Source organism: Neovison vison, chromosome 5 (assembly GCF_020171115.1).
Source record: "Neovison vison isolate M4711 chromosome 5, ASM_NN_V1, whole genome shotgun sequence".
Taxonomy (NCBI): Eukaryota; Metazoa; Chordata; class Mammalia; order Carnivora; family Mustelidae; genus Neogale; species Neogale vison.
The window spans coordinates 42,129,693-42,155,656 of NC_058095.1; the positions used below are offsets into that span (position 1 = coordinate 42,129,693).

At 38.2% G+C, this 25,964-nt stretch overlaps 1 long non-coding RNA gene across 1 annotated transcript in view; it reads right to left on the reverse strand.

The window, feature by feature from the left end:
• LOC122907714 overlaps positions 1-1,906 on the reverse strand; it is a 29,526-nt gene extending 27,620 nt beyond the window's left edge. The window contains exon 1 of the long non-coding RNA XR_006384744.1: positions 1,764-1,906. This is a non-coding gene — a long non-coding RNA (uncharacterized LOC122907714). The remainder of the gene's footprint in view (positions 1-1,763) is intronic.
• Between the last annotated feature and the right edge of the window lie 24,058 nt (positions 1,907-25,964).

Below are 25,964 nucleotides of genomic sequence, written 5' to 3' on the forward strand. Positions count from 1 at the left end.
TGAACACCAAATCTTGATGAAGCCACTTTCATAAAGAAAAAAAGTCTGAATATTTAAATTATACTAAGGGAGGGGCTCATGGGTGGTTCATTCGGTTAGGCAGCAGACTCTTGATTTTTGGCTCAGGTCATGATCTCAGGGTCCTGTGATGGAGCCCCGTGCCAGGTTCCTCACTGAGCAGAGAATCTGTTTGAGGTTTTCTCTCCCTTTCCCTTTACCCCTACCTCTACTGTGTGATCTTTCTTTCTCTCAAATAAATAATAATAAAAAATCTTAAAAAAAAGTTAAGGGATATTATCTTCCTCCATTTTTAAGAGTGATGAGGGATTTTCCTTGTTCTATGGTAATTTTTGTGCAAGCCTAAGGCTGAATGTTTGCTTATTCATCATCAGATAAGAAGTAATCTTTTCAGCCTTACTGAACCACATTTGAAAGAGTAGGTGGACTAGTATTTAGCATCCTAAGTAATTAATGAGATGTAAATCAAGACAACAGTAAAGTATCATTACACACCCATCAAAATGAGAAAAATTTAAAAGCCTGACAATGCTGAGTATTGATGGGGTATGGAATAACAGAAATTTGTTAATAATGCTAATGTCGTACATATTGGTATAATTGCTTTTAAAAATATGTGTTTTCTAATAATGTTCAGTATATGATCAAGAACCCAGTAATTTTGATCTCAGATATAGAGAATTTTACAAACCTTGTTATGCATTATGTTATAAGCAAAAGATTGCTTATGGCTATATTCCTAAACAGCCCCAGATTTGAATCATTTCTGCTAAGAAGTGAGTATATCCCAAATGGATAGCTTTGGACACATGCAGATGAGTGTTTACTATGATCATTGTGCAAAGAGGAAGAGTACAGTGGCAATCATTCCAATTTCATTGGCTTTTGGACAGGGTGTCTCATAATACTGGGTTCTATCTGTAAGTAATACATAGATAAGTATATTAATTTACTCAGCGTTCTAGAACAAGATTCAACATATTGACCACGTTTCTCCTTTCTTCCTGAACAACTGCACCCTGAAGTCAGTAGGTGGAGCAAAGTAGACATTGGTTTTCCATAAGGAGGAGTACAGTGGCTTAGAACAGGGGAGAAGGGGGACATCTGCACAATGGGGCTGACTGGCACGGATGTTGGAACCCCAGTAAGCTGAGGAGCTCATCCTTGGCGGGATGTGGGGGAGGAGTTTGGTGTTAGGAGAAGCAAGGATGATGTACAGTGAAAAGAATCAGACAGCTATAGGTTCAAAACCAGTTCAACCACCAGTCGTATAATGACTTAACCGACCTGAGTTTGAATTTCATCAGCAGTGCACAGACTGACCTGATGCCCTATCAACCCCAATACTGTAGTGTATATTTCCTACAAAGAAGGCACTCTCCAACATGATCACAATAGAGCCACCAAAGCAGAAAATTAATGTTGGTGTAGTCATCTCATCCTCAGATTCCATTCCAGTGTCAGCAAGTGTCCTGATAATGTCCTTTATAACAATAGCAAGTTGTTCAAATTTCTTGTCATTTTGTTACTGGGTCACTTACTATCCTTCTGTTTGGAGCAGTTCCTCTATCTCTCTTTGGTTTCCATATCCTTGACATTCTTGAATAGACAAGCCAGTTATTTTGTGGCATGTCCTTCAGTGTGGGTTTGTCTAATTTCTCATGACTTGATTCACATCCCCTCCTCGAGCAGCACGTCTCTGACACAATAGGACTGGTCACCCTCCCCATGGGCGCTCTCCTTACCTTGCTTGGACTCGGATGCCATGCCCAGTCTCTCATCTGCAGAACTGCCTTCCTTACCCTTGGTTCTCACCCTTGCTTCTCTGAATATTCAGTGAGTACTCTGAGGGTTCCTTGCTTCTCTGGGTACATTGTAGCCACTTGCATGTCAGTCGCTCCAACTGGGAGTGTCCAGTAATAGAAGAGCTGAATATGTAATGTGAGATTATTGTGGGAACATTTACAAAATGGCATTCCTGATTAATGTAGCCAGGAGCAGCCGAGTGGGACTACCTCGGAGAGCTCTTTCTCCCATCTGTTTCCCTCTGTTGGTTTTAAGCTGTGTGAGAGCTGACACCTTGTCTCTTCATTTCTGTCTTCTATAGCCAGCATGGTGTCTGGCACAGAGGAGGTCCTCAAATGTGTTGAAGACAAAAGGTAAGTACAGTTTATTGAGGTGCTCCATAATTTTCCAGGAATCCCATTTTGAAGTCATCCACTCTTCAATGATCCTTTACCACTGATTTTCCTGGAATGATTTGAGCTTTTGTGTACCTTCCCAGTTGCAACCCCCCGATAAGCCTGTCATTGACCCTGTCGTTTTGGAGCTTTGAGTTGGAGAAATTGTCTTGCCCTGGCTTTTCCTTAAACTGGTGCAAGAATAAAGCTAAGTAGGTTATCACATACATTTTTAGTAATAGCAGCTACTCTCTCTGGTCCTCACTGACCTACATTATGCTTCCACACGGTGATGGGAAGGGTAGAGGTGGAAGTCAGGCAGATAGAAGAGCCTGGCTATTAACATTCCTTTTCTGCAAGGTTAACAGTGTTCTCGTTTGCAGACTGGAGAAAAGAGGCAGAATTTTGTCTCTCATTTAGCTGGATTCACAGAGAACAAGTTGAGTTACTGAATTTCATGAGAGTATAACCATTCCCATGGCAACGGGATTCTATCCATGATGGTGATTTCACTATTGCATCAAAGTTTCACATATGGTTTTTATTTATTTTTTGGAAGGTGACAGATCCTTATTCTAATATTCCATATTGGCATCAGAAAAAGGAAAGAACTCAGAAGTTAGTGATAAGGTAACAGACGTTTTAAACTCAGTGTTCTCTCTTGTTAGTCAGCCCCAGTGAGAAAGTTGCTCTCTTTTAAGGTTTAATTTTGAAGCTTTCCTTTTCTCACATTCTGATGTGGTAAATGGCTGCATTCTATTTCTATCAGACTGACATGATCAGTCAGCCTTCAGATCCCAAACATGTTTGCAAACCATCTGTTACATTTACTAACAGAGTGAAACAAAAGATCTGGCACTTGACAGTGTTTCAGATATTAACTTTGAAGCCTCATGAATTTGCTTAAATCTGCTGGTATGTTACATTCAACTCTCTACATTCCAGAAACTTGCACAGAACCTCTATCCAAAACCCTGTGATTTCTTTCCTAAATGCTATCATTAGAATGCAGAAGGCAAGCTGCAAGTGGCCTATTGCCTTTAACATAGAATAGTGTATTACTCTTGGAAAGGGAACTGGATTTGTAAATATTTTATTATATTCTTCTTGAACATAAACATGCAATTATTCAAATCCACACCCTATGCTTATACACTTGAACTGTGCTATTTGCCAGGGAGCCATAAAGTGATGTCAGATGAATAGAATTAGGGGATTAGAGGGTAAACAACATTTAGCCGTCATTTGGGGGTAGATGATATTTTGTACTTAGCTAAAGGGTTCTCTAGAGTATGGCAGAAAATATTGTTCTGGTTGGAAAGAGATGAGCCATTGGGCAAAGCTTTTCATTTCATGACTGTTTCTTTGCCAGAGAGCCCAACTGAGTAAAGCACAGGACAAAAATATTGTCAGCGTGGAGTGGTTGTGAGGTACAGTGGTTGTAGACCCATACATCTGTACTGTGTGCCACTGTGTGCAAAACATTCCATTTACATGATCACACTTCTTCCCAGTGACCCTGTGAGAGGATAGAACAGGTACTGTCTACTTTCTGTAGATGAGGAGCTAGAGTCAAACAAGTAACAAGTGTCATTTAAAACCCCAACGTTAGTAAGAGGGAGAACTGGAGGTTAGGAGGAGTAACCATTCTGGTTTTCCTGGGACTGTCAGGGACATGAGACTTCCACTTTAGCACTGAGGGGTTTCCTAGGTAGTGAGACTTTCTTTGTTGAAACCAGGAACATCCTGGCCAAACCAGGACAAGTTGATCACCTCGGCCAGAGAAATTCTGACCTCAATCCTCTTTCCCTTCTGAAATACTTTAGAGTTCATTGATCTATTTCAGTAATTTGGTTTATTCGGTGTACCTTTGCTTTCTCAGGCTGGAAAATTGAGGCTTATAAGGTTTAAGTATCTCACCATGGGTTTCATAGGTTTACTTGTTTTGTATCGTGCACAACAAAACAGGATTTATCCTCAGTCCTTTGATTTGCATTCTTTCTTTACATAAAACCTCAGGATGTATGCCACAGAACACTAAACCTACAGTAAAATTCAACAATTAATCAGACAGAAGAATTAATTTGTAATGCATAGCTTTCATTTAGAAACAAACTACATTATCTACACATTGTTTGGTCTCGATGAAATATTTGTGCTGCCACAAGGCCATTGCATATCAATAGTTTACACTGTGAGCTGCAAATTAATTCCAGCAGAAGCCCTAACATTCAGATTCTCATTTTTCACTGTCATCTGTACTTCTGGTGTCAAAAGCTCTGCATCTACTTCCCTGCTTTCTATCAGAATGCTGTCCTACCATAAGGTGACATCATCAGGAGCCTTGAAAAATACTGAGATCTGGTGTGGCATGCAAGTAGGACTCAGAAAACTAACTTTTTGGATCCAGGAAAACTGTTGGAACTCACCCTCTTATGAGAACAATGGAAAGGGATAGACATCACTAAACCCAGTTAATTTGCAACTTTGGTCTCTCTGATGATGTCAGTGATATGAACAATTTTTAACATGTTCTATTCAGAGGATACTGTTTCTAAATGGTAAACAGATAATTTTTAAGAATTTTACCAGAAAGTCCAACTAATCAACACTGACTATATAGAAGCATAGAGAGAAGAATGATTAAAGTCAGATCTCCTTAAGAAATAAAGGTTGTTATTGTATTCTTCCTTTTAAGAAAGAAATTAGGTATAAATCTAATAAAACATAAATAAAAATTGTGTGCTGAAAGCTACAAAACACTGATGAGAGAAATATAAAGTATAAACAAATAGACAAACTGTGTTCATGGAATGGGAGATTTAACATTTTAAATATCAGTTCCCTCCAAACTGACATAGAGGTCCAATGCAATTACTATCAAAATCCCGCAAGAAATTTTATACATTAGGTAAGATTTTTCTAAAATGTATATGAAAATTCAAAGGAACATAGCTAAAATAATTTTGGAAAAGAAGAATAAAGTAGAAGGAAAAAAGCTGCCAGATTTTATGGCTTACTATGTAGCTACAGTAATCAAGATGGATACTGGTGGAGGGACAGACACATAGCACACTGGAATAGAATAGAGAAACTGGAAATAGATCTACATAAAAATATCCTGCTGATTATTGACAAAAGGACAAAAGCAATTTAATGGAGGAAAATAGAGCTTTTTCAGCAAATGGTCCCAGAGCAACTGAACCTCAGTAGGCAAAACAAAGCAAACAAGCAAAAAAACCTTGACTGAAGCTTCATAATTTTATGTAAAAAGGAAATCCAAAATGGATCACAGACTTAAATATAAAAGTAAAGCTATAAAACTTCTATGTTTTGTTTTATTTTATTTATTTATTTGCAAGAGAGAAGCTATAAAACTTTTAGGAAAAAAAAAACTAAACAGGGAATATTTGAGATCCATGGTTAGGTAAAAAGTTCTTATACTTAACGCCAAAAACATACTTTGTTAAAAATGATTTGCCTTTTATAAATAAAAACAAAAACTTTTGCTCTGAGAAGGACCTTGTTAAGAGGCTGAAAGATAAGACAGAGTCTTGGGAAAAAGATCTGCAAACCATATATTCAACAAAGGACTAGTAACTAGTATATATAAAGAACTCACAAGATTCAACATGGAAAAAATCAAACAACCCTATTACAAAATTGAAAAAGGGTTTGGGAAGCCATTTCAATGAATAAGATACAGATATCCAACAAACTCATGAAAGGATGTTCAACATCATTAGCCACTAAGGAAATGCAAATAAAAAACACTATAAGATATCTCTATGCCCTATCAGAATGGTTAAAATAAAGAATAATGGAAATACCAAATGATGTCAAGGATGCAGAAAAATTGGATGTTTCATACCTTGCTAGAGAGAATGTCAAGTGGTAGTCATTCTGGAAAGAAGTTTGACTATTCTTAGCAAGTAAATATGCAACTATCATATGGCCCAACAATTGTACCCTTTGGCATTTATCCTAGAGAAACAAACAAACAAAGAAAAGTTGTGAAAAACTGTTTATATCAGTTTTATTTGTAATAGCCATAACTGGAAATAACCCAGATTATCCTTCAACAGGTGAATGGCTAAATAAGCCATACCTTGGAGTACTACTTAGCAATAAAAAGTAACAGACTATCCATATATGCAACAACTTCTGTAAATCTTCATAAAAATACACTGCATGATAAAGTCAGTCCCAAAAGGTTAATTAATATAATTCCATTTATATAACATTCCTGAAATGACAACAATTATAGAAATAAAGAACAGAACAGTGTTTACCAACAGTCCAGTAGGGAATAGGGACAGGAGGTAAATAGAAGTGGCTATAAAAGGGAAACGTGAATGATCCTTGTGGTAAAGAAGTGTTCTGTATCTTGACTGTCACTGGTAGTATTCTGGTTGATACTGACTATAGTTTTGCAATGTTCCCATTGGGAAATGGATAAAAGATACATAGAATTTCTCTGTCTTACTTCTTACAACATACAAATCTATTATTATCTCAAGATGAAAAAGAAGTCCAGTCATAATCTTATAACATGTTTCATAGCATAATTAAGTGATGCCTCAAGTGCTTTTAGTCACCCAGAATTTGCTGTGAAGGATTTTTTAGATATGATTAATATTTAAATCAGTAGATCTTGAGTAATGCAGTTTACTGTCCGTAATGTGGTCAGGCCTCATCCAACCAGTGGAAGGCCTTAAGAGAAAGGATTGAGGTACCCCATAGAAGGAATTTTGTTTCCAGATCACTTTCAGACTTAAGACTGCAGCATTAACTCTTCCCTGCATCTCCAGCCTGCTGGCCTGCCCTATAGATTGTGGACTTACCAGTTTCCACAACTGCGTGAGCCAATTCCTTAAAACAATTCCCTTCCCTTCCCTTCCCTTCCACCTCCCCACTCTTCCCTTCCCTCCCCTCCCCTCCCCTCCCCTCCCTTCCCTTCCCTTCTTTCTTTTTCTCTCTTTTCCATATCCCATTAATTCCATTTCTCTGGAGGACTGTAACCAATACACAAGCAATCGAAGGGGAACTTTTGTGAAAATAAGTACTCGGACCTCTCAAATACCTCTATGATCAGTGTCTGCTGTTTCTCTGAGCCTACCTTCTCCCCTAGTACATGTTCTCCCTTGCAAGTTACTTTGTTTGGGTCAGGGAATGACTTTATTTGGGTCAGAGAACTGTCCTCTCTACGGGATTTGATCATCCACAACCAACTCTTCTCTTCTATAATGGACATATGAAGAAGGCCAGTTATTCTCCAGAAGTATTGATCTTTTTGTCAGATTTTTCCAAACAGCTTTCTGAGTTCAGTGACATTTCTTTAGGGAAAGCACAAGTCCTCTAAGTAATGAAAGCTGCAGAAGGGATTAATTTGACAGGATGCAAGATAGAGGGGTAGAGTGGGGAGATCTTCTGTAAACCAGCAGAGACAGAGAAATCTCACCCGGTATGTTTCTTTTGAGACCTATGCACAGACCTAAGAGGTGATGCTGTACAATTAGCCACAACCCTGAGGAAGAACTTTTTGTCATGAAGGACACTTCTTCCTAAAAGAAAGAAAAAAACACAGGACTATATACAAAAACCAAGAGATCCAATAAGTATATTTCATTTAAATGCTAAGGCTCTCTCTTCTCTGGTAGGTGGCAGTAAAGGTTATGTTTTTATATATATAAACAAAATGTTGCTAAGAAACATCTTGTTTCCAGAACATCTTGCCAGTTGGTTCTGAAAGTAAAAAAAAAAAAAAAAAAAAAAAAAGGTGGGCAGTTCTGGAAGAGTGGGTAAGAGAACAAAAACAGTAGGGGTTTTATCCATGAAATAATGTTACTTGTATCAACACACATTCTGGAACTCATGTATCCATATGAACATTGTCTTTCAAGCTGACTGCTTTGTGTATGGGTTTCTGGGGTACAGGAATGCATGGTCATACAAGCTACGTTTTGGATCCTTTTTGGGAATCCCAGCTTCAGGTAGTTTACAAACCTTATCAGAGTGGTAGTCACATTATTATTGTATCATGTTCTACAATGACTTTGGAAATTATTAACCGCCATGTGTCCTTGTTTCCTCACCTGCAAAATGGTTCACCTCAAGATGTTATTATAATAGCCAAAGACAATGATAGTAACTACCATTTTCGAGTGCTTACATTAAACCCTAGTCTCAACGCCTTATACACATTTTGTTGAACCTCACAACAACGCCATAAAGTATCTGCTTTTAATAATCTCCATTTAACAGTTTAGGGAATTGAGGCTTTACAAGGCTAAATTATCTAAGAGCACAATTTATTTATTGGCAGAATCACAAGTTAATTCCATTCATCTCTGACTACTCCTATCCTACCACCTTCTTAAAACACCTGTATCCTAATTGGCCAAAAGAGAGAAGTGTCTATTATGCTGTAGTCATGTAGTAGATATTCAGAATTAATAATCATCTCTGATCTCTTTAGAAGCCCACAGATGGTTGACTTGATTTATGAATGATTCTTTTCAAATGTAAAAATGACTGGAAGCAATGATCAGTCTTAGGTAAATTTCTATGTGACTGACTCCAAAAACAAGACAGGGAATCAAGACAATTCAAAAAGCACATGAGTAAACAGAGAGTAGGCAAGTATGCTTAGCTTTCCATGTGCAGGCCTTTGCAAACAAAGATGGAAAAGTCCTTCCTTTTAGCTCTTCTCTTAGGAATTGGGTGATATGGTATGCCTCATCTCTCAGGATGTCTTTCTACTCACTGGAATGGGTAATTAGTTCCTTTATGTTTGGGGCTGGTCCCTGGCATTATACATTTGTGACATTTGTAACATTTGTAACATTATACGTTTGTAACCTTGTAACCTTGGCTAGTTGGAGATGACTCCATTGTGAATTTCTGAGTCAAGAATAGGAAGATCCTGAAGGCACATCTTTCAGAACCTGGAGGCACTTCGTCTGTGTTCGGAGATGGTGGTGGGTCATGAGAGGTATATCTTAGGATCTGGATTGATTTCACTATTGTTCAAAAGGATTGCAAGAGTAAATTCTAGGGTATTTGATGTGGTTTGTGTAATAAGTAGAGTTCTTCCCAGGGAGTGGATGCCCCAGGTGCTGGAAAAGACATCAGACTAGAGGAAAAGTCTATCCATCTTGTATGAAAGGCTGATGGCTAGCAGGTGACCCTGTTAAGTCTGTACCTGCTGTTCATCAGCAGTCCCTGATTAGTCAGTAACTGTGCCTACCAGTTGTTAAATGTTTTGAAAATGAGTGGATACTGATGGTGCTTCTGATGGTTCTTCTATCTAAAGATAGAATTGAACCCGGAGGAGAGTAAATTCACTGGCTGGTAGGCGGTTGTGAGCGGTAGAACATGAGAATTTCCAGGAAAATGATAAGTGCATCTCACCTGTTATTTTATCTCTATTCCGCTAAAGGAAATACAGTCCCTTCTTATATGTGCTGCCGAAGCGAGCACAATACAGTCCTTTCTTAGATCAGGGAAACAACTCCCAAATGCCCTTGTTCTCACAGCACAGAGCGAATGTCATTGCTGCTTACGGTCACCTCAAACAAGACACTGGTTCAAGAAACGGGTAGGAGCCCAAGCACAGCGGACCAGCAGCAGAATGGGAGCAGCACTGAGGGAGGAAGGGGACCCAAACATACCGTATGAGTCACTGAGTCACTGGGAAAACAGAAGCATCACATAATTGTGATGCATGCCTTCCGCGATTCCTGTAATTTTTCTCCAGCCAAAATCGGAAACTGAACGTGAGGAGTTTTAGTTCCAGAGGATTTGGGTACTTTAGAATGTGTATGTTGCAGAATAGCTCATATTTATCACTATTTTATTGCAATCCAACTTATTTTTAAGGCCATATGGCTTAAATTGGAGATGCTGTAATAAGCATACTGTGCTGTCCACTAGCATAATTTTTTAGTCTATCCAACTGGGTATTCAAACCCAATGAAACAGGTGATCCTATAAAGTCACTTGGGCCATGGTCATGCATGCTGCCCAGATGCTGCATTGTAAATCTGGTCCATGTCACTTAAAAACCATGAGTTACATGACCAGGGTGAACTGTTACTGACCTATCAGCTTCTGTCTCAGAATCATCCAGGACATTACATAATTCCCCTCATGAACCTGTTCTTGTAGTTCTTCCTTTTTTCGATAACACTGATATCCTTTGTGTTTCTAGGTTGTACCCATCTGTTATCATACTAGAAACCTACAGTGTCACTTAAAATAACATGTGATCATTTACTAAACGTGGAGTACCTACTACAGACCTTAAATTGTGCTAGATGTGGTGGAATTAAAAAAAAAAGATATTTAACGGTGGTGTCTAGCATAGGTAGTCCAGAGTAATGGAGATGTATAGACAGACTTAGCTCTGTTGGATAGACCTCGTGTTGTTCCCTTTGTAAGGTGGTAAAAAAATTATAAGGTTGTTATAAAGGAAAGAGACCATGCGTACTTGTGAGTCTTAGTCAGCAGAGTCTGGAATGTAGTAAGTGATCATCAAATGAGAACTATTAAAGATGATAAATCATGCTTTTTGAAATATCATGAAATATTTACTCCAATTTGGTTCTTCAAAGATTATTACTGCACCTTTCACATGTCACTCTTTAACCCTGAATATTAATTTCCTCATCTATAAAAATGTGGTTCAATTAGCCTATTCCAAAAGTTTATGATTCTAATGACTATAACTATGAACTGTTTCCCTTTGGGAAATACAGAATCAGTATTAGAGGGGACTTGTAACATGAGTGAATTCTGAGATGATCGACAGAATCTGGAAATAGGACCAATAAGAGCTAGTTGCTGAGAAATTTTGAGGCCAAATAATATAATGCACAAGCCACAAATGGGCTTGTGATTTTAAAGGCTAACTCGAGAAGACAATGAAAAATAATAGGGTTGCATTCAAGAGTGGTCTCTTTATACTTTTCTGACCCTGCTTTCCACTTACAACCTTTCATTCAGATGTCATGATTTTTACCAATGGCCCTAAACAAACTGCTTAACAAGGTGTAATCCTAGCAAAACCAAACAAGAACAAACAACAATGAAAATATATAGAGAAAATAATAGTAAGTTCTTCATGGGACCTCCCAATGTTTACTGAGACCCTGGAGGACAAAAAAGCACTATATCTATTCATTCATTCATGTGCTCATTGACTCATTGAACAAATATGTATTGATTAATTACCATGAACCTGGCATTGATGGCATGTAAGGAGGTCATTGGAATGAACTAGATAATCATCGTTTCTACCACATAAATCTTGGTCCAGCTGGAGTTACAGAAGAGCCCACAAACCGCTACATGCAATGCAGTAAGTACTGTGAAAAGAGAAATCAAGCGTGATACGAGAGTATACAGGGGAAACACATCATCTAGACAGACAGTTCTCCGTCAGGGAGTGATTTTGCTTCCCTAGGAACATTTGGCAATATATGGAAGCATACTTGGTTGTCCCAGTTTGGGGACTGGGAATGGCTACTGGCCTCTAGTGGGCAGAGGCCAGAGATGCTGCAATATGTAGGACTTCCTCCAATATGCAGGACATCCCCCTCTGTCAGAGAATTATCCATCCCCAAATGTCAATACTGCCGAGGTGGGAAGGCCTGATGCAGGTGTAAGGGGTTACGGAAGGCTTCCTAGAGGAAGCGATGCTGGATCTGAGAGTTGAAGGAGGAGTAGGAGTCAGCAACCCATTGAATTTAGCAAGAACGAGTTGCTGGTGACCTCGGCAGAGAACAGCTGGCAGTGGTTTGAGGAGGAGTGGGAGGTGAGAATGTGAAGAGCCAGAAACATTTCTTTTAAAAAGCTTGGCTGGGAAGGAAACAGATCGTGCAGAAGCTAAAATGAGGTGGGATGCTGATGGGTAATTATATTTTGTTTGGTTTGGTTTTAAAGATGGACACGATTCGAACATGTGAAATGCTGGTGGGAGAGAACAAGTGGAGGAGGAGATATTAAAAGTACAGGGGCCGAGGGAGAAGTGAGGGAGGCCTCCAAATATTATATGACTCCATTTACATGAAATGTCCAAAACAGGCATGCATGTAAGAGACAGAGGAGGATCAGTGGTTGCCCAGGCCTGGGGGTTGGCAGTGGGTGGGTTGGGATAATAGGGAGTGACTGCTAATGGGTATGGTTCTTTTGGAGAAGGGTGAACATTTTCTAAAATTCACTGTGGTGGTGGTTGCACAATTGTATAAATATACTAAAAACCGTCACACGGTGCACTTTAAGTAGCTTGACCGCATGGTATGTGAATTATATTTCAATAAAGCTGTTCTTAGAAAAATAAGAGGGAGAAAGTGGGGGTGGGGAGAATGCTATTCACCAGAGAAGGGAAGTGATGATTTTTAGCGGAGAGAAGGGACAGCTTTCAAGTGACATTAACAAGAGTATCTGGTAGGTCCAGGGGAAGACTGAACCTTAAGGTGGCTGAAATTCGAGACTCCAGTGACTTTTGTGCATGCATGTGAAGTCAATATATAGAAAAGAAGAACAGCTTAGGGTGCCTGAGGAGGTGGGGAGAGGTCTGAAATGAATACGGAAGTTGGTTGCTGCTACACAGGGAAAAGAGTGTCTGGTAAGGAGTCAAAGGATTTGCCAGGCAGCACCACGAGAGTAATTGACTTCAGAGACCGTGGCTTGGAAGTGGCCCCAGTCGGTCATGTTCCTTCCACCAGCAGGCTTGTAGATATGGTAGTCAGAGAACATACAGTAGTTATGAGTGACCTGGACTCCATGTCTCCTCAGGACAGGGCCATGGAAGGACAGTGGAGGGCTGTCATGAGGATAATAGGGTAGGGTTACAGCTGTAGTCCATACATCTTAACTGGGGGTAAGGTATGATGTGAGAGTGCTGAATTTCACTTGCACAGCAAGCCAATTTCTTATAGCACGTTGTGTAGCGACTGTAGCACCAAGAATCACAATAGTTCAGGTGTATATGGTACATTGCCATTTATAGAGCTTGTGTGCATACTTTATTTTCTTTCCCCAATAATGATGTCCATCTTTCATGCCTGTCATTGTCTGTGCAAGCGACCATTAGGAAATGGGTGGATCTATGCATCCAACCTCCTGACACATACACACAAAGGCATACACACATAGAGTTTTACCCACAGCAAGCATATCATCCATGAAATCCAACAGTTTCTCTGAGCAGGGATGACTTAAATAAGTTCAGAATGGGATTGCAAATCATCTGCATTTAAGGACCAGTTACATCTCTTCAAGTTGTTGAGAGACTAGGACAAGTTATTTAAACACTGCTGACCTTGATTGATTAGTATTTATAACAAGTTTATGTTACCTATCCCAACTTGTACTTGTGCATAGGTATTTGCCAGAAGGTTTGCTATTCAGGAGCATAGGTTACTCTTCCATTGTCTTCTGAGCTGCTGCCTTACTGAATGTTCTAGTCCCTCTGCTTCCACTGTAATATTTGATCTCTTTTCTTCTGTGTGTGTGTGTGTGTGTGTGTGTGTGTGTTTCCAAAAGCAAAATTACCCCCGTCACCTGTCCTTTAACAGGAAATGCATTTTTTTTAACTAAAAAGAATTGTAATACAGCATTAAGATACATATCCAATGAGCAAGTCCCCTCTGAGTGTTTCTTACAACATCAGCCTTGCTCCAAAGCTCCTGCTCGCTCAGCAGTAAATGACGCACAACTGTCACTGGCCTGAGATCAGGCCTCTAGTGTGTAGCCAGGAAAAGGAAGTCAGAAGCTGGTGCTTTGCTGGTGAGGTGATACATTAAGCTATCCACCCTCATCCTGACTACTCTGACCTGTTTCTTTTCAACAGTTTTTATGGAGTCTGTAGAACTGGAATGGGCTCATGTAACAGGAACCAGGGTCTTTGTTGCTGAGTTCAGGCTTATAGTATCATTGCACTTTCAGTCAAGGGAAAGACAGGTAGGGGTGGTAGATTTCAGTAAGGCATGCCTTGGGAAAGCAAGGCCAGGAGGGAGTTAGCTGCAGTCATGGGGATACTGGTCAGTATTCTGGGCAGGCTGGTCTTTAACAAGGAGCCAAGAGAACATGTCACAATCCTAGGGTCGAGAATGAAGAACAATAATGTGTCTGCATTTGTTGTATTTTACTGGGGATGCTTTCTAAATTCTTTGCACTAAAAACTATGGTTATTCCCTGGTTATAAAAAGTCAGTTTTGGGGCTAGAAGGTAGGTACGTCTTCCTAGGCATTTAAAATAACAGACAGCCTTTTGTGTCTGCCTTTGACTGTATGTTGCACTAGAAAGCGCCCTCATGGAATTAAGTATGTGAAAATACTTTGTAAAAGGTAAAGCATTACAAACTTGTAAGAGATAATTATTTCTTTAATTGAATTGAGTCTTCCATGCATCTACTTCACTTTCTCTGTGCCTTCTTCCACATCCCCATGCTTCGCTAATTGTCATAATCTTCTCTAATGTGTTAACTAAAAATAGCTAGAGGTATTATCGCTCCCTGGGGTGTCTGGATATATATTCTCATATTTATCTAATTATAATTATTATTCTTTTAAAATAATGATATACCTACTATAAAAATTGGAAAATACATAAAATAATGAAGAAAATAAAGTTATTTGTCAACCCTCGGCATCAAAATAATAAATTTTATGTCACTATTTGGTTTCTTTTACTTTGGATATGAGGAAATAAAAACATAGATATTTTATACATGATTATTCTGCATATTAATTTTAATATTGCTTTCTCATTTTAAATTATATGGAGAGAATTTAATCTTGTGATTAAGTGTTCTTCAACAATTAAGGACTTCATAAGAGTTCATCATGTGAACATAAATAATTTTAAAACTAATTCTCATATCAATGGATATTTTTATTGTTCCTAATTTTCATTATTTTTAAAAGCTAATTAACATTTTATCATAAAGCTTTGAGTTGTTTTCTTAAATTTCTACTTATCTTTTTTAGGATCATGTCTCCAAATGGTATTATAAGTTGATGAGATGTCAAATGTGTACATATTTAGTAGAACACTCTTTAAGGTACAAATGACCTAATCTGCAATGTAGAATTTCAGACATTTCATCAAGAGTAGCAATGAAGAGAATGTGTGGTAATGAAGGTCTCCTGCACTGATGTAGTCACAGCCTGCCCACCAAAGAAAGCACAAACGCATCCTTAGCATTTCGGAGTTTGCATGTCTTAACTGAAAGTCTTACCTGTGTTCTTCAAGTGACATGGTTTCAGACCTCAATCTACTAGTTCACTTGGGATAAATTTTTATGAGTTCTTGGTCTATATATCAACACACAAATTGTATCATCATCTCCTTTTCAAGACATTCAGTCCCTCCACCACTGGGAGCATATGGACTTAAATTATTTGTTATTTGTGGCTTGGACTGTATGCTCTCAGACTTATGGCTCCTAAAGGTGATAAAATATTTTACTTGCTTATTATAATTGTCTCTGTCTAGATTTAGAGGCTACATATCAACAGAGTAAATAGTATCTTCAAATTATCTCTTTGAGTATTATTATTGTATCTGTATTTTGATATTGTATTGATGATTTTCAGTTGTCCAAGGCTAAAGAGCTTAATCTTTCTTTTCCCATACAGTCCTGAGCCATTCATCTCTCCCCCACAACACACTATTTGATATAATATAGACTTAAGTAAATAAAATGTGGGAAAATGGGAATATTGGCATTCTTAACCTACTATTTATTTTGCAAAGACTCTACCCAGTTAAGTGTTAGGGTTTGGTTGCTAAAGCCTATTGGCTTTTTTTTTTTTAATTTTTTTTTTTGAGAGAGAGAGAGGGCAAAGCGGGAGGAGGGCATGGTAGAGTGAGAAGGAGAGAGAGAATATTAATCAGGCTCTACGCCCAGCACAGAACCCAATGTGGGCCTTGATCTCACGACCTTGAGATCACGACCTGAGCTGATATCAAGACTTGGTCACTTATCTGACTGAGCCACCCAGGTAACCCAAAAGGCTATTGGCTCTTGACTAAACAATTCACATCTAACTCTTTGACTGACATTTTTCCCTTTCCAAGGCTGGTTTTACCATTGAAATCAGCAGGTTAATCATGCTGTATCTATTCATGCATAGGTAAAATATGACTAAAATGATTAGTGGAGTGGATACACACACCTCCAACATGACAGTTGTGATGTTCCCTCCATGAAATATGTTACAGCTCAACAACATTTTGATATCATTTCTATTTCTCTATTGTCTCAACTAGAACCACAACTTATGTTTCACAGGTTGGTTAACATATTACATATATCTCTGAGAGTTCTGTTTTACTTGGTCAGTTATAGTGTCATTTCTTTAATGGGCCTTTGGATTATTATGAGAGGATATTATTTATATGCGGGTGGGACAGCCAAGGGTCCAAGTGGATCAGATCTCATTCTACTTTTATGAGTAGAGAGCAGCTTCTTTAATTTTTTCTTGATGAAACGTGCTCTTTGCTGATCTCTTCACATTCAATTCCATGGTCCAAGGTATGTGTCCCTCATTTGGTTTTGGTAATGCCCTATCTGCTGGTCCTTGTCCCATTTCAGTCTTCAGAATATGGCCGGATAACAAAGATGAGTCATGCTGATGCTGAAGAATAATGCCCAATATTAGGGTTTTAGCCCAGGTTAGTAACAGAAAGATTTTAGAAGATCACTTAAGTCTTGTCCATGGTGTGAATTAAAGTTGGAGTGAGGCCACAGTCAGACAAGGAATTAAAGTGCAAGTTAGGACAAATCTGAGCAACTCTGTGCCTGAGGTTGAGTGTCCTTGGGCAAGACTGAAGGCTAAACCTGCAGGGGTTGACAAAGAGGTAAATATATTGAACTGAAGAGAGCCAACTTTAAGCCATGATTCATAGACTGTACCTTGATGTGCTAAAACAATCAATGAATCTTGAAGTCCCATGCTCTGTGAAAATCTCCAACTGGTCTTGAAGGCACACTATTTTGAAATCAATACCTCTTAACCCTAGGCCTAGTATTTCTACTTTGAGTCAATAGCAAGCAGGGTCAAACCAGCAGATGGAAGACTATGGTGGCCTCCCAGACTGGTCTGGTTGAAGCTTGACCTCCATTGCTTTATCTCTAAAGGTGGAAGAAAAGTCTGGATGAAGTTATGGAAATAAATTGAATACAACTTAAATGAGAGGAAATGGAAGCCATTTCATGTTTGCTACGCAAGCTCTTAATGTTTGTAAGAGACTCAAAGACAGGCAAGAGTGAAAAAAAAAAGAGTGAAAACAGGAGAGAAGCTGTTAACATGTGGTTTTGTTAGTGGTTGCTGACATGGGGAAAATGGTGTCAGGCTAAGTAGAAGTAGGACACCCTACCTGATTGGTCTATAATGCATATAGAGCCTTTTTGGTTGGTTCTGAGGTAGAAACTTGAGCAAAATTTAGTGAAGCTGGCAGTCATTTGCCAAGTCTTGGCTGGCAAATTGCTGCAGAGACTGTGTTTTGGCTGGTTGCTACAGAGTTTATGGATCAGAGTTTTATTGTCATATATGTCTGGCCTTGTTCATTTACATATTCAATCTCTCAGGGAATGCATATTCTAAAATCTTGTCAGCCAATTTTAGTGCATTCATATCTTAACATGAATTAATTTCAGTTAAATTTTTTCAATTCTAAGGAAAAAACCGACCTTCAAAAGATTATAATTCAGTAGGGAAATAAATAAGTATTAAATGATAAGTTCCAGGGACACCTGGGTGGGTCATTGGGCTGAGCCTCTGCCTTCGGCTCAGGTCATGATCTCAGGGTCTGGGGATCGAGCCCCACATTGGGCTCTCTGCTCACCATGGAGCCTGCTTCCCCTTCTCTCTCTGTCTGCCTCTCTACCTACTTGTGATCTCTCTCTCTGTCAAATAAATAAATAAAATCTTTTAAAAAAAAGATAAGTGCCATAAGAAAAATGTTCTAGAAATCCATGTATGATCTACCATGCCTAGTTCTGTTGAATAGATAGATTTTAAAAGAGGTCCATGGGGCAGGTAGAATTCAAGCTAAGCCTTTAAGAATGTGAGAACAACTCTCTAAAGTGAGGAAAAGATGGTTATGGAATGAATAAGTCCCAGGAATAAAAGACACAGCAAGGGGAATATACTCAATAGCATTATATGGTGATAAATGGTAGCTCTCCTTGTGGTGCACACGGCATAACGTATAGAGAAACTGAATCACTATGTTGTACATCTGAAACTAATACAACATTGTGTGTGAACTACACTCAAAAAAGAAAAAGAATAAAATGGGGTAAGAGAGTCAGGGATATGGCCTCAGAGTTGACTACAGTTGAGTGAAGTAGGAGCCCAAGAAATTTAAGGTGACTTGATTAGTATGTACTGACCCAGGCAATTCTTTGTTTTGCGTCCTCTTACTGATTCTTAACCCTTATGAAATCCCTTAACCTGTGAATCCTTGTTCTGGATTCCATTGCCTCTTCATGTTGTTCATCTCTGATCCCACTCATCACTTGTCACTTCTGTGAAATGGTGGCAGATTGTAAGGTTTCGGTATACATGATTGCCTAGGTATATTCTTATCAAAGTGTTCCAAGAAAGAACCTGAAGAAGAGATCTTCAAAGCATTCCATGGGTGCAAGGTCCGGATAGTAAGTATTTTTGGCTTTGAAGCTCATACAGTTCCGGTAGCCACTTCTGACCTTTGCCATGATAGCGGAGAAGCTGCAACAAATGGGCGTGACCAGATTTGGCATCGGTATGCTAACTTTGGCCCAAGGCATGGGCTACAGTGGGCTGATCCCTGTGCTGGTGAATGGAAATTTTCCAAAAGAGATTGGCTTTGTTAAAACCGAAGTGGGAGTTGATAGAATGCCATAGATTAGAGGCATTCCAGAAAGATACAAACACATGAACTGTTTGCCCTCGTGGAGCATTATCTCAACACTTCTTTTTACTAAGAAAATACACAATTCGTTATTAAGAAAAAGAAAGAGTTACAATATTCTTCTTTTATAAAAACTGTATTTCATTCAGTTATATTCAATGAGGGTTTCCTGGGCTCCTACTGCTCTTGTGGATACCAAGAAGAGAAAGGCACACTCCTGCCTGTAAGATCTTTACAGATTATAGGCTGGAAGTACACACACAGTTTATGGACACATTTATGGAAAGGAGAGGTTGGGGAAATGCACTACACCCTTCTTTTCCTCCCTAAGCATATGGGATGGAATTTGGAGTTCAGGTAGAATTAATGAGTGAAAACATGGGAGTGTTAAGATCCTAGATGAGAAAGCCAGAGCGTGCTGCAGGAAATAGTGTACCATCTGCTTTAAATTCCTCCCATGTCTCTTAAATTTATCATGTCCCAAATCTTCCCCTTCCTTTCCCCCCTAGAACTGATTTCTCCTCTTTTACCACTATACTGAGTATTATTGCTGGTGTATATTCACACCAAACTGTTGCCAGGAAGAACCTGAAGTAGAGATCTCTTACCATCTCAAAAGTTGTTCAAAGTAGAAGCCTAACATGTTTATTTTCTTCAGCCTGTCAATATGTTTTCTCAATATGTTTCTGATTTCTCTGCTTGCCTCCATCTGTACCTCTAGCCCTTTGGTCCTAAGCACAGTTACATCATGCTCGAAGTCCTGAGAAAGTCTCTGATGATTCTTACTACTTCTGTTTTTGCTCGGTCCCCATCTCTTCCTCACGTCACAGTCAGAATAGTATCTTTTAAATCACAAAGCAGGATGTTTCCATGCTCTATTTGAAACCCCTAAGAGCTTCCAATTATGTTCAGGCAGCCAGGCAAACTTTCAGTTCTTAAAATTCGCAGCAGCCTTTCCTGCCTGAGTGCCTTCCAGTGTGTTCTCCCTGCTCTTTGGACCACTTTTGTTCCCACTCTTTGCAGGGTTAACTCTTTTGCATCTTTCAAGCCTCAGCTTAATTTTTTTTTCAACTCCTCAGGGATTCCTTCCCTGGTCACCCTATTACTAACCTCTGTTTGTGGATTTCATAACATGTCTTGCTTAACTTTTTGTTTTATTTGTTTTTTATTTGAGTATAGTCGACACACAGTGTTGCATTGGTTTCAGGTGTACAACATAGTGATTGGACATGTTTATACATTATGTCACGTTCACGAGTGTAGCTACCATCTCTCCCACCCTATTCCTTACGCTGTGCCTTTATTTTTCTGAATGGTTCAATCCATAACTGGAAGCCTGTAGCTCTGTTCCCTTTCACTCATTTTACCCAGCCCTCTCCTCTGGCAGCCATCAGTTCATACTCTTACAGGTTCTTATAGGTCTTATAGGTTTCGTTCTGCTTTTTCTTTGTTTATTCTTTTTTTTTTTTCTCTTTTCCTCTCTCTTAAAGATCTGACTGATGAATGAAATCATATGGTATGTGCTGACTTATTTCCTCTAGGTCCATCTGTGTCATCTCAAATGACACCATATCATTCTTTTTTTTTTAATGGCTGCACAGTATTCTATCATATCTATATCTATATCTATATCTATATCTATCTATCTATCTATTTATCTATCTATCTCTATATATCTCACATCTCCTTTTGCATTTGTCTATTGCTGGACACCGAGGCTGCTTCCATGGTTATGGTAGCTGCTTGGTTATGGTAAATAATGCTGCAGTCAATGTAGGAATGCATTTATCTTTTCATATTAGGGTTTTTATTTTCTGTGGGTAAATACGCAGCAGTGGAATTTTCAGATCATATGGTATTTCTATTTTTAGTTTTTTTTGAAGAACCTCCCCAGTGGCTGCATCAATTTACATTTCCACCAACAGTGTATGAGCGTTGTCCCCCCTTTTTTGTAAGACAGGGAGAGAGGGAGAAGGGGAAAAGGGGAGAAGAGAGAGAACCTTATGCAGGCTCCATGGTAGACATGGATGCAAGCCTGATGCAAGGCTCAGTGTCACAACCCTGAAATCATGACCTGAGCTGAAATCAAGGCAGACACTTAACTGACTGAGCCACCCAGGTGCCCTGATGAGGGTTTCTTTTCATCCACATCCTCACCAACACTTGATATTTCTTGTCATTTTGATTTTAGCCATTCTGACAGGTGTGGGGTGGCATCTCATATATCTTGTGGTTTAGATTTGCATTTTGCTGATAATTAGGGATGTCAAACATCTCTGTACTGCTTAACTCTTTATTAACCTGGGAATCTCTGCAGACAGAAATAGACTGTTTAATTTAGAATAGATATCTAGAACTGAGTCCAGTGCCTGGCACTTAGTAGGTTATTTATTCAAATAGTCATTCCACAAGTATTTCTTGAGAATAGCCAAGACAGTTGCAAATACAGTTAAGACTATGAGATATTGAGGAATTATACATGTAAATTTGGTAGTCACTTTCATAGAGGTGATTGATAGGGCTATGAAAGTGAATACAGTCATCAAAGAAGATGATAGGAAAATTGAGACAGCATTGAGGGTGCTTTGGTTGACTTAAAACACTTTGTTTCTCTGTTTCTTTGTTCCCTGCAATCTTGAACTGAAGGTGTGGTTGTAAGGCCTGACATATAAGGCCTCAGTGAGTATCATCCCCTCTTTCCATCCTCATTTTAAACTACTAGATTCTATGAAGTATGAACAAAACTAAATATAAGATTGCATTTATGTCATTTGGGTAAATAGAATCTCTTTCAACAAATATTCATTCAGTTAGCATTCATGTATCCTCTTCTACGAATACCAAGTTTTATGCCAACTTCTGAGAATTTTTAAAAAGAAAAAAGTTTATATGGTTTGGATAAGCTTACAGACTTTGGAGAGAAATAAAGCAGATATGTCAGATTTGATATCATGAAGACAAGAGTGCAATATAAACATATAGAAAAGTGTTTTGCTCTTTTTAAGAACCATACCCAATAAGGTCTTGTCAGGAACTTGAATCTTTCCTTAGGCATTTACTAGGATGTGGTGGGGGCACAATTTAGTTAACTCTTCTGAATTTCACTTATTTGCCTGTAGAGTGAAGACAGTAAGAATCACATCTTTCCAGGTTGTTGGTATCAAACAGATTAAGGCAAATGGCTTGATGTATTCTGAAGGGCTTTTGGCAAGGATTTAGCGATGTATGCCAAGGAAAGTTGGCAAGGATTTACCCATGTAAGTTAAAGCAAATTCTTTAGAATAAGGCAACTGCGTTTGGTGCAGGACTTATCATACACTGTCAGTCTAACAGAGGAGTTACAGAATTAACACAGCACACTCATTTTGCTAAAGTCCTATTATCATGAAAATGCTTGTGTAGAAGTAAAATCATAGCTTTGATCAACAGGAATCCTCAATTAGATGAAATTTTTATACATGCTCTCCTTTAGAGAATAAAGAAAGTGATAATAGGTTGATAATAGCGAATCAGTAAGGAAAATAACTCTGAGCTATGTCTTGGATATAGTTCACATTCAGATCAGTCTTTCATATGTTGTTTATATTTAGTTTCTATGCTATACACGGAGAGCATATGACCCTTAGGCAACATAAAAGCATTATCAAGGAATATTTCTTTCATGTTCAAAATACACAGAGTATAGCTAAGGCAAGAGAATTGGTAGCTATATTTAGCTTAGACTTTCATATAACACAATCTTTTAGCTAAAAGTTTTCATTTATCAGACTCAGAATTGTAGATAATAAATTTTAAGAGACCGATTTTAGACAGACAGTTTAGAAAAAGAAAGAAATAAAATTTACATCACTCGAGCCCAAATTAGATCTCCTGTTTTTCCTATAATGCCAGCAGTTTTTAAAAAATACATTTTAATATTAATGAAAATATTATTATTTAAATACGTTGCCATTTAAGGATGGCATCTGGGTAAAATAATTATTAGGCAGAACATCCTTGACAAATTAAAGAAAAGCAGTCTTAAAGCAGTAGATAACCTAATTTTCATAATCCTGCTGCTGTTGTTGGAACTCCTCTGTTAACTCTTGTATTTTCACATTTCAATCACATGTTAATGTTCCATGAATATTTATTTCTTTTCCTATTTCAGACTTCTGTCTTCTTTTGTAATAATGCCATCTTTGTCATTACCAAGTCTAGTTTGAAAGTTCTTGTGAGAGATGTATATATTTAGGGCAAAGAATCCTGAATTTGACATATTCATAATTGAATTAATATTATGTGAATTATACATCACAGAAACAAGGCAGCAGAATCCAGCCAGGAGTTCCAGCAGGTGGCTCCCTAGTACTGCTGATTTATGACTGTGTTCAAAGGATTGTGAATTTAAGTAATAAAAATTCAAATGGGGGTTTTAAATGTGCTAGAGGTCCCCTGCCTCTCTGATTCAAATGAACTGCAACCCCGTTTGCCATTTGGCTGAACTGTTGATGCAGTCTCTTCATTTAAGAAGCAAATGGCACAAAGAAGTCTGCTAACAACTCAACAAAATTACAACTAAATAACTACCTTTGGGATTGCTTGGGGGGGAACTTAATTGGCATTCCGTGTTGCATAAATAGGGATACTAAATGGCCTGGGGATTGTTTTCCTCCTGGTTTCTTATTCAAGGTTCAAAATAGTCTTTCAGTACTTTGCATTGTTTTGAATCATGAAGAAGACACAAGAAGAAACGAGAGAACAAGGGATGGAGATTGTGTTTTCTTTGTTACCTCTGATGAGTGATTTTCTGTCCTTGCCTCAAATCCTTTAACAAAGAAGTTTGCAGGTAGTAGAACGTACTTGTACTTTGGGAATTTCCTCCCTGTTTCATGGGAGACAACATGGAAGGGTGAGGAGATTCTCAGAGATAAGGTCAGGGGCTTTATTTCAGGTCCAGTAATTATTCGCTGTATTATTACCTGAAAATCCTATGGAATTTGGTGTCTTATCCGCAAAGTGGCGTTTGCAAATATCAATCCAGAGGACTGGTGGAAAGATCAGAGATTTCTGTAAAATGTTGGGGGTATTTTAGATGTTCAACAAATTATAGTTTGTATTCTCATAAGCTGTCTTATTTGATCCTTGCCAGGATTCCATTTTCCTTCAATTTATTATTTCAACTAGCTTGGAAACATGCAGAGCCAGACACTATTAATTCCATTTACTGATGAGGAAGGGAAAAAAAAAAAGAATCAGAGTTTAAGAGACTCACTTCTAATCACACAACCAGCTTGTCTATGGTCTAATATGATGTTACTGTCAAACAGAAATCAGCGAATCTGGAGATAAATACTGGGTCCACCCCTTTGTGTCCAATCTAAGAGCTCATTTCATTTTTCATCTCAGCAGTTGCTAGTAGTCACAGTGATATTTAAGAAAATAAACTTTAGCTTTTGAGAACAAAGAAATTGACAAAAATAATTTCACAGATTGGCAGGTTTCTTAAACTTCCATTTTTTACCTGCTACTATCTTTTTTAGGACAATGGGCACCGTTAAGACAATTTAAGCATGAACCACATAGTGAACTTCAGCTACAACATTGTAACAGCCTCTGTAGAAGATTTTGTGCTATAAATGTTATCTAAAGCAACAAATCCTCCGAAAAGAAATATAAGAGCGGCATATAAGTAAACATCTTTTTAAAAATGACATTTCTGTATCTAAGAGAGTTTCCTGAATTCTCTTTTTAGCAATTGAAGTATTTTCTTATCCTATCTTGTTTTTTTCTTCTATTTTTCTTCAACTTTTTTACCTCTTAAAATATTTTCTAAATAATAGATTTGCAGTTGGACAATGGACTTTGAGGATTCAGATAACTTTTTTTTTCTTTTCTTTCTTTTTTTTTTTTAACTTATTTGACAGAACACAAATAGGCAGAGAGGCAGGCAGAGGGAAAGGGAGAAACAGGTTCTCCACTAAGCAGGGAGCCCACCGTGGGGCTCCATCCCAGGACTCCGGGATCATGACCTGAGCCAAAGGTAGCCAATCAACTGACTGAGCCATTCAGGTGCCCCCAGAGAACTTTTTAAAAAATTTTTTATTGTGCAAAACTTCAAACATACATAAAAAGTCAAGACAATAGTAAAATGAACCCTTATGTGCTTCTTACAGAGTTTCAACACTTATCAGCATTACATCAGTTTTCTTTCTTTCTTGATGATGGCTTAATTGGATTTTATGTATATTTCTTATATGACAGAGTATTTGAATATTCACGTTAGCATGTGATCAGTGGCCATGACAAAAGTACAAAATTAAGTCTTGTGTTCTCAAACTATTTATACTAACTCCTTTGGATCCATTGTGAACTTTCTCCATAGTATTGTGTCCCTAGCTTTAGATGCCTCACCTGGAAGAGAATTGGATGCTATATTTTCCACAACAGTGATCAAGCTGTGCCAGATCCAATTAATACCAATGTCTACTTTTTCTTTAAATGTCACAGGCTTCTTTAGAAACAAGTCTTCTTTTAAGTAGAAGGATCATACTGTTAGTTCAGAGTAATTCTGTTTTCAGAAGGTAGCATATGTTCTTAGGAAACATCCCAGAACCAGTAGTTTATACTGAATAAAAACTGCTTCTTATGCATGGAGCTAATGCTAAATGCATGTGAATAATGTATATTTTTGCTGCTCTTAATGGCAACGAGTTTCCTTTATAACTGGATACTCTGGATGGAAACATTTATTTTTTCTGCTACCTGCTACATTGGGAGAAAGAAAAGGAGTTGTTACCCATTTGTATTACTGGCTGTAACAATAATCTTTCTTGCTTACATTGAGACAGAGGAGTATAATGAGTTAAAAGCAGATTT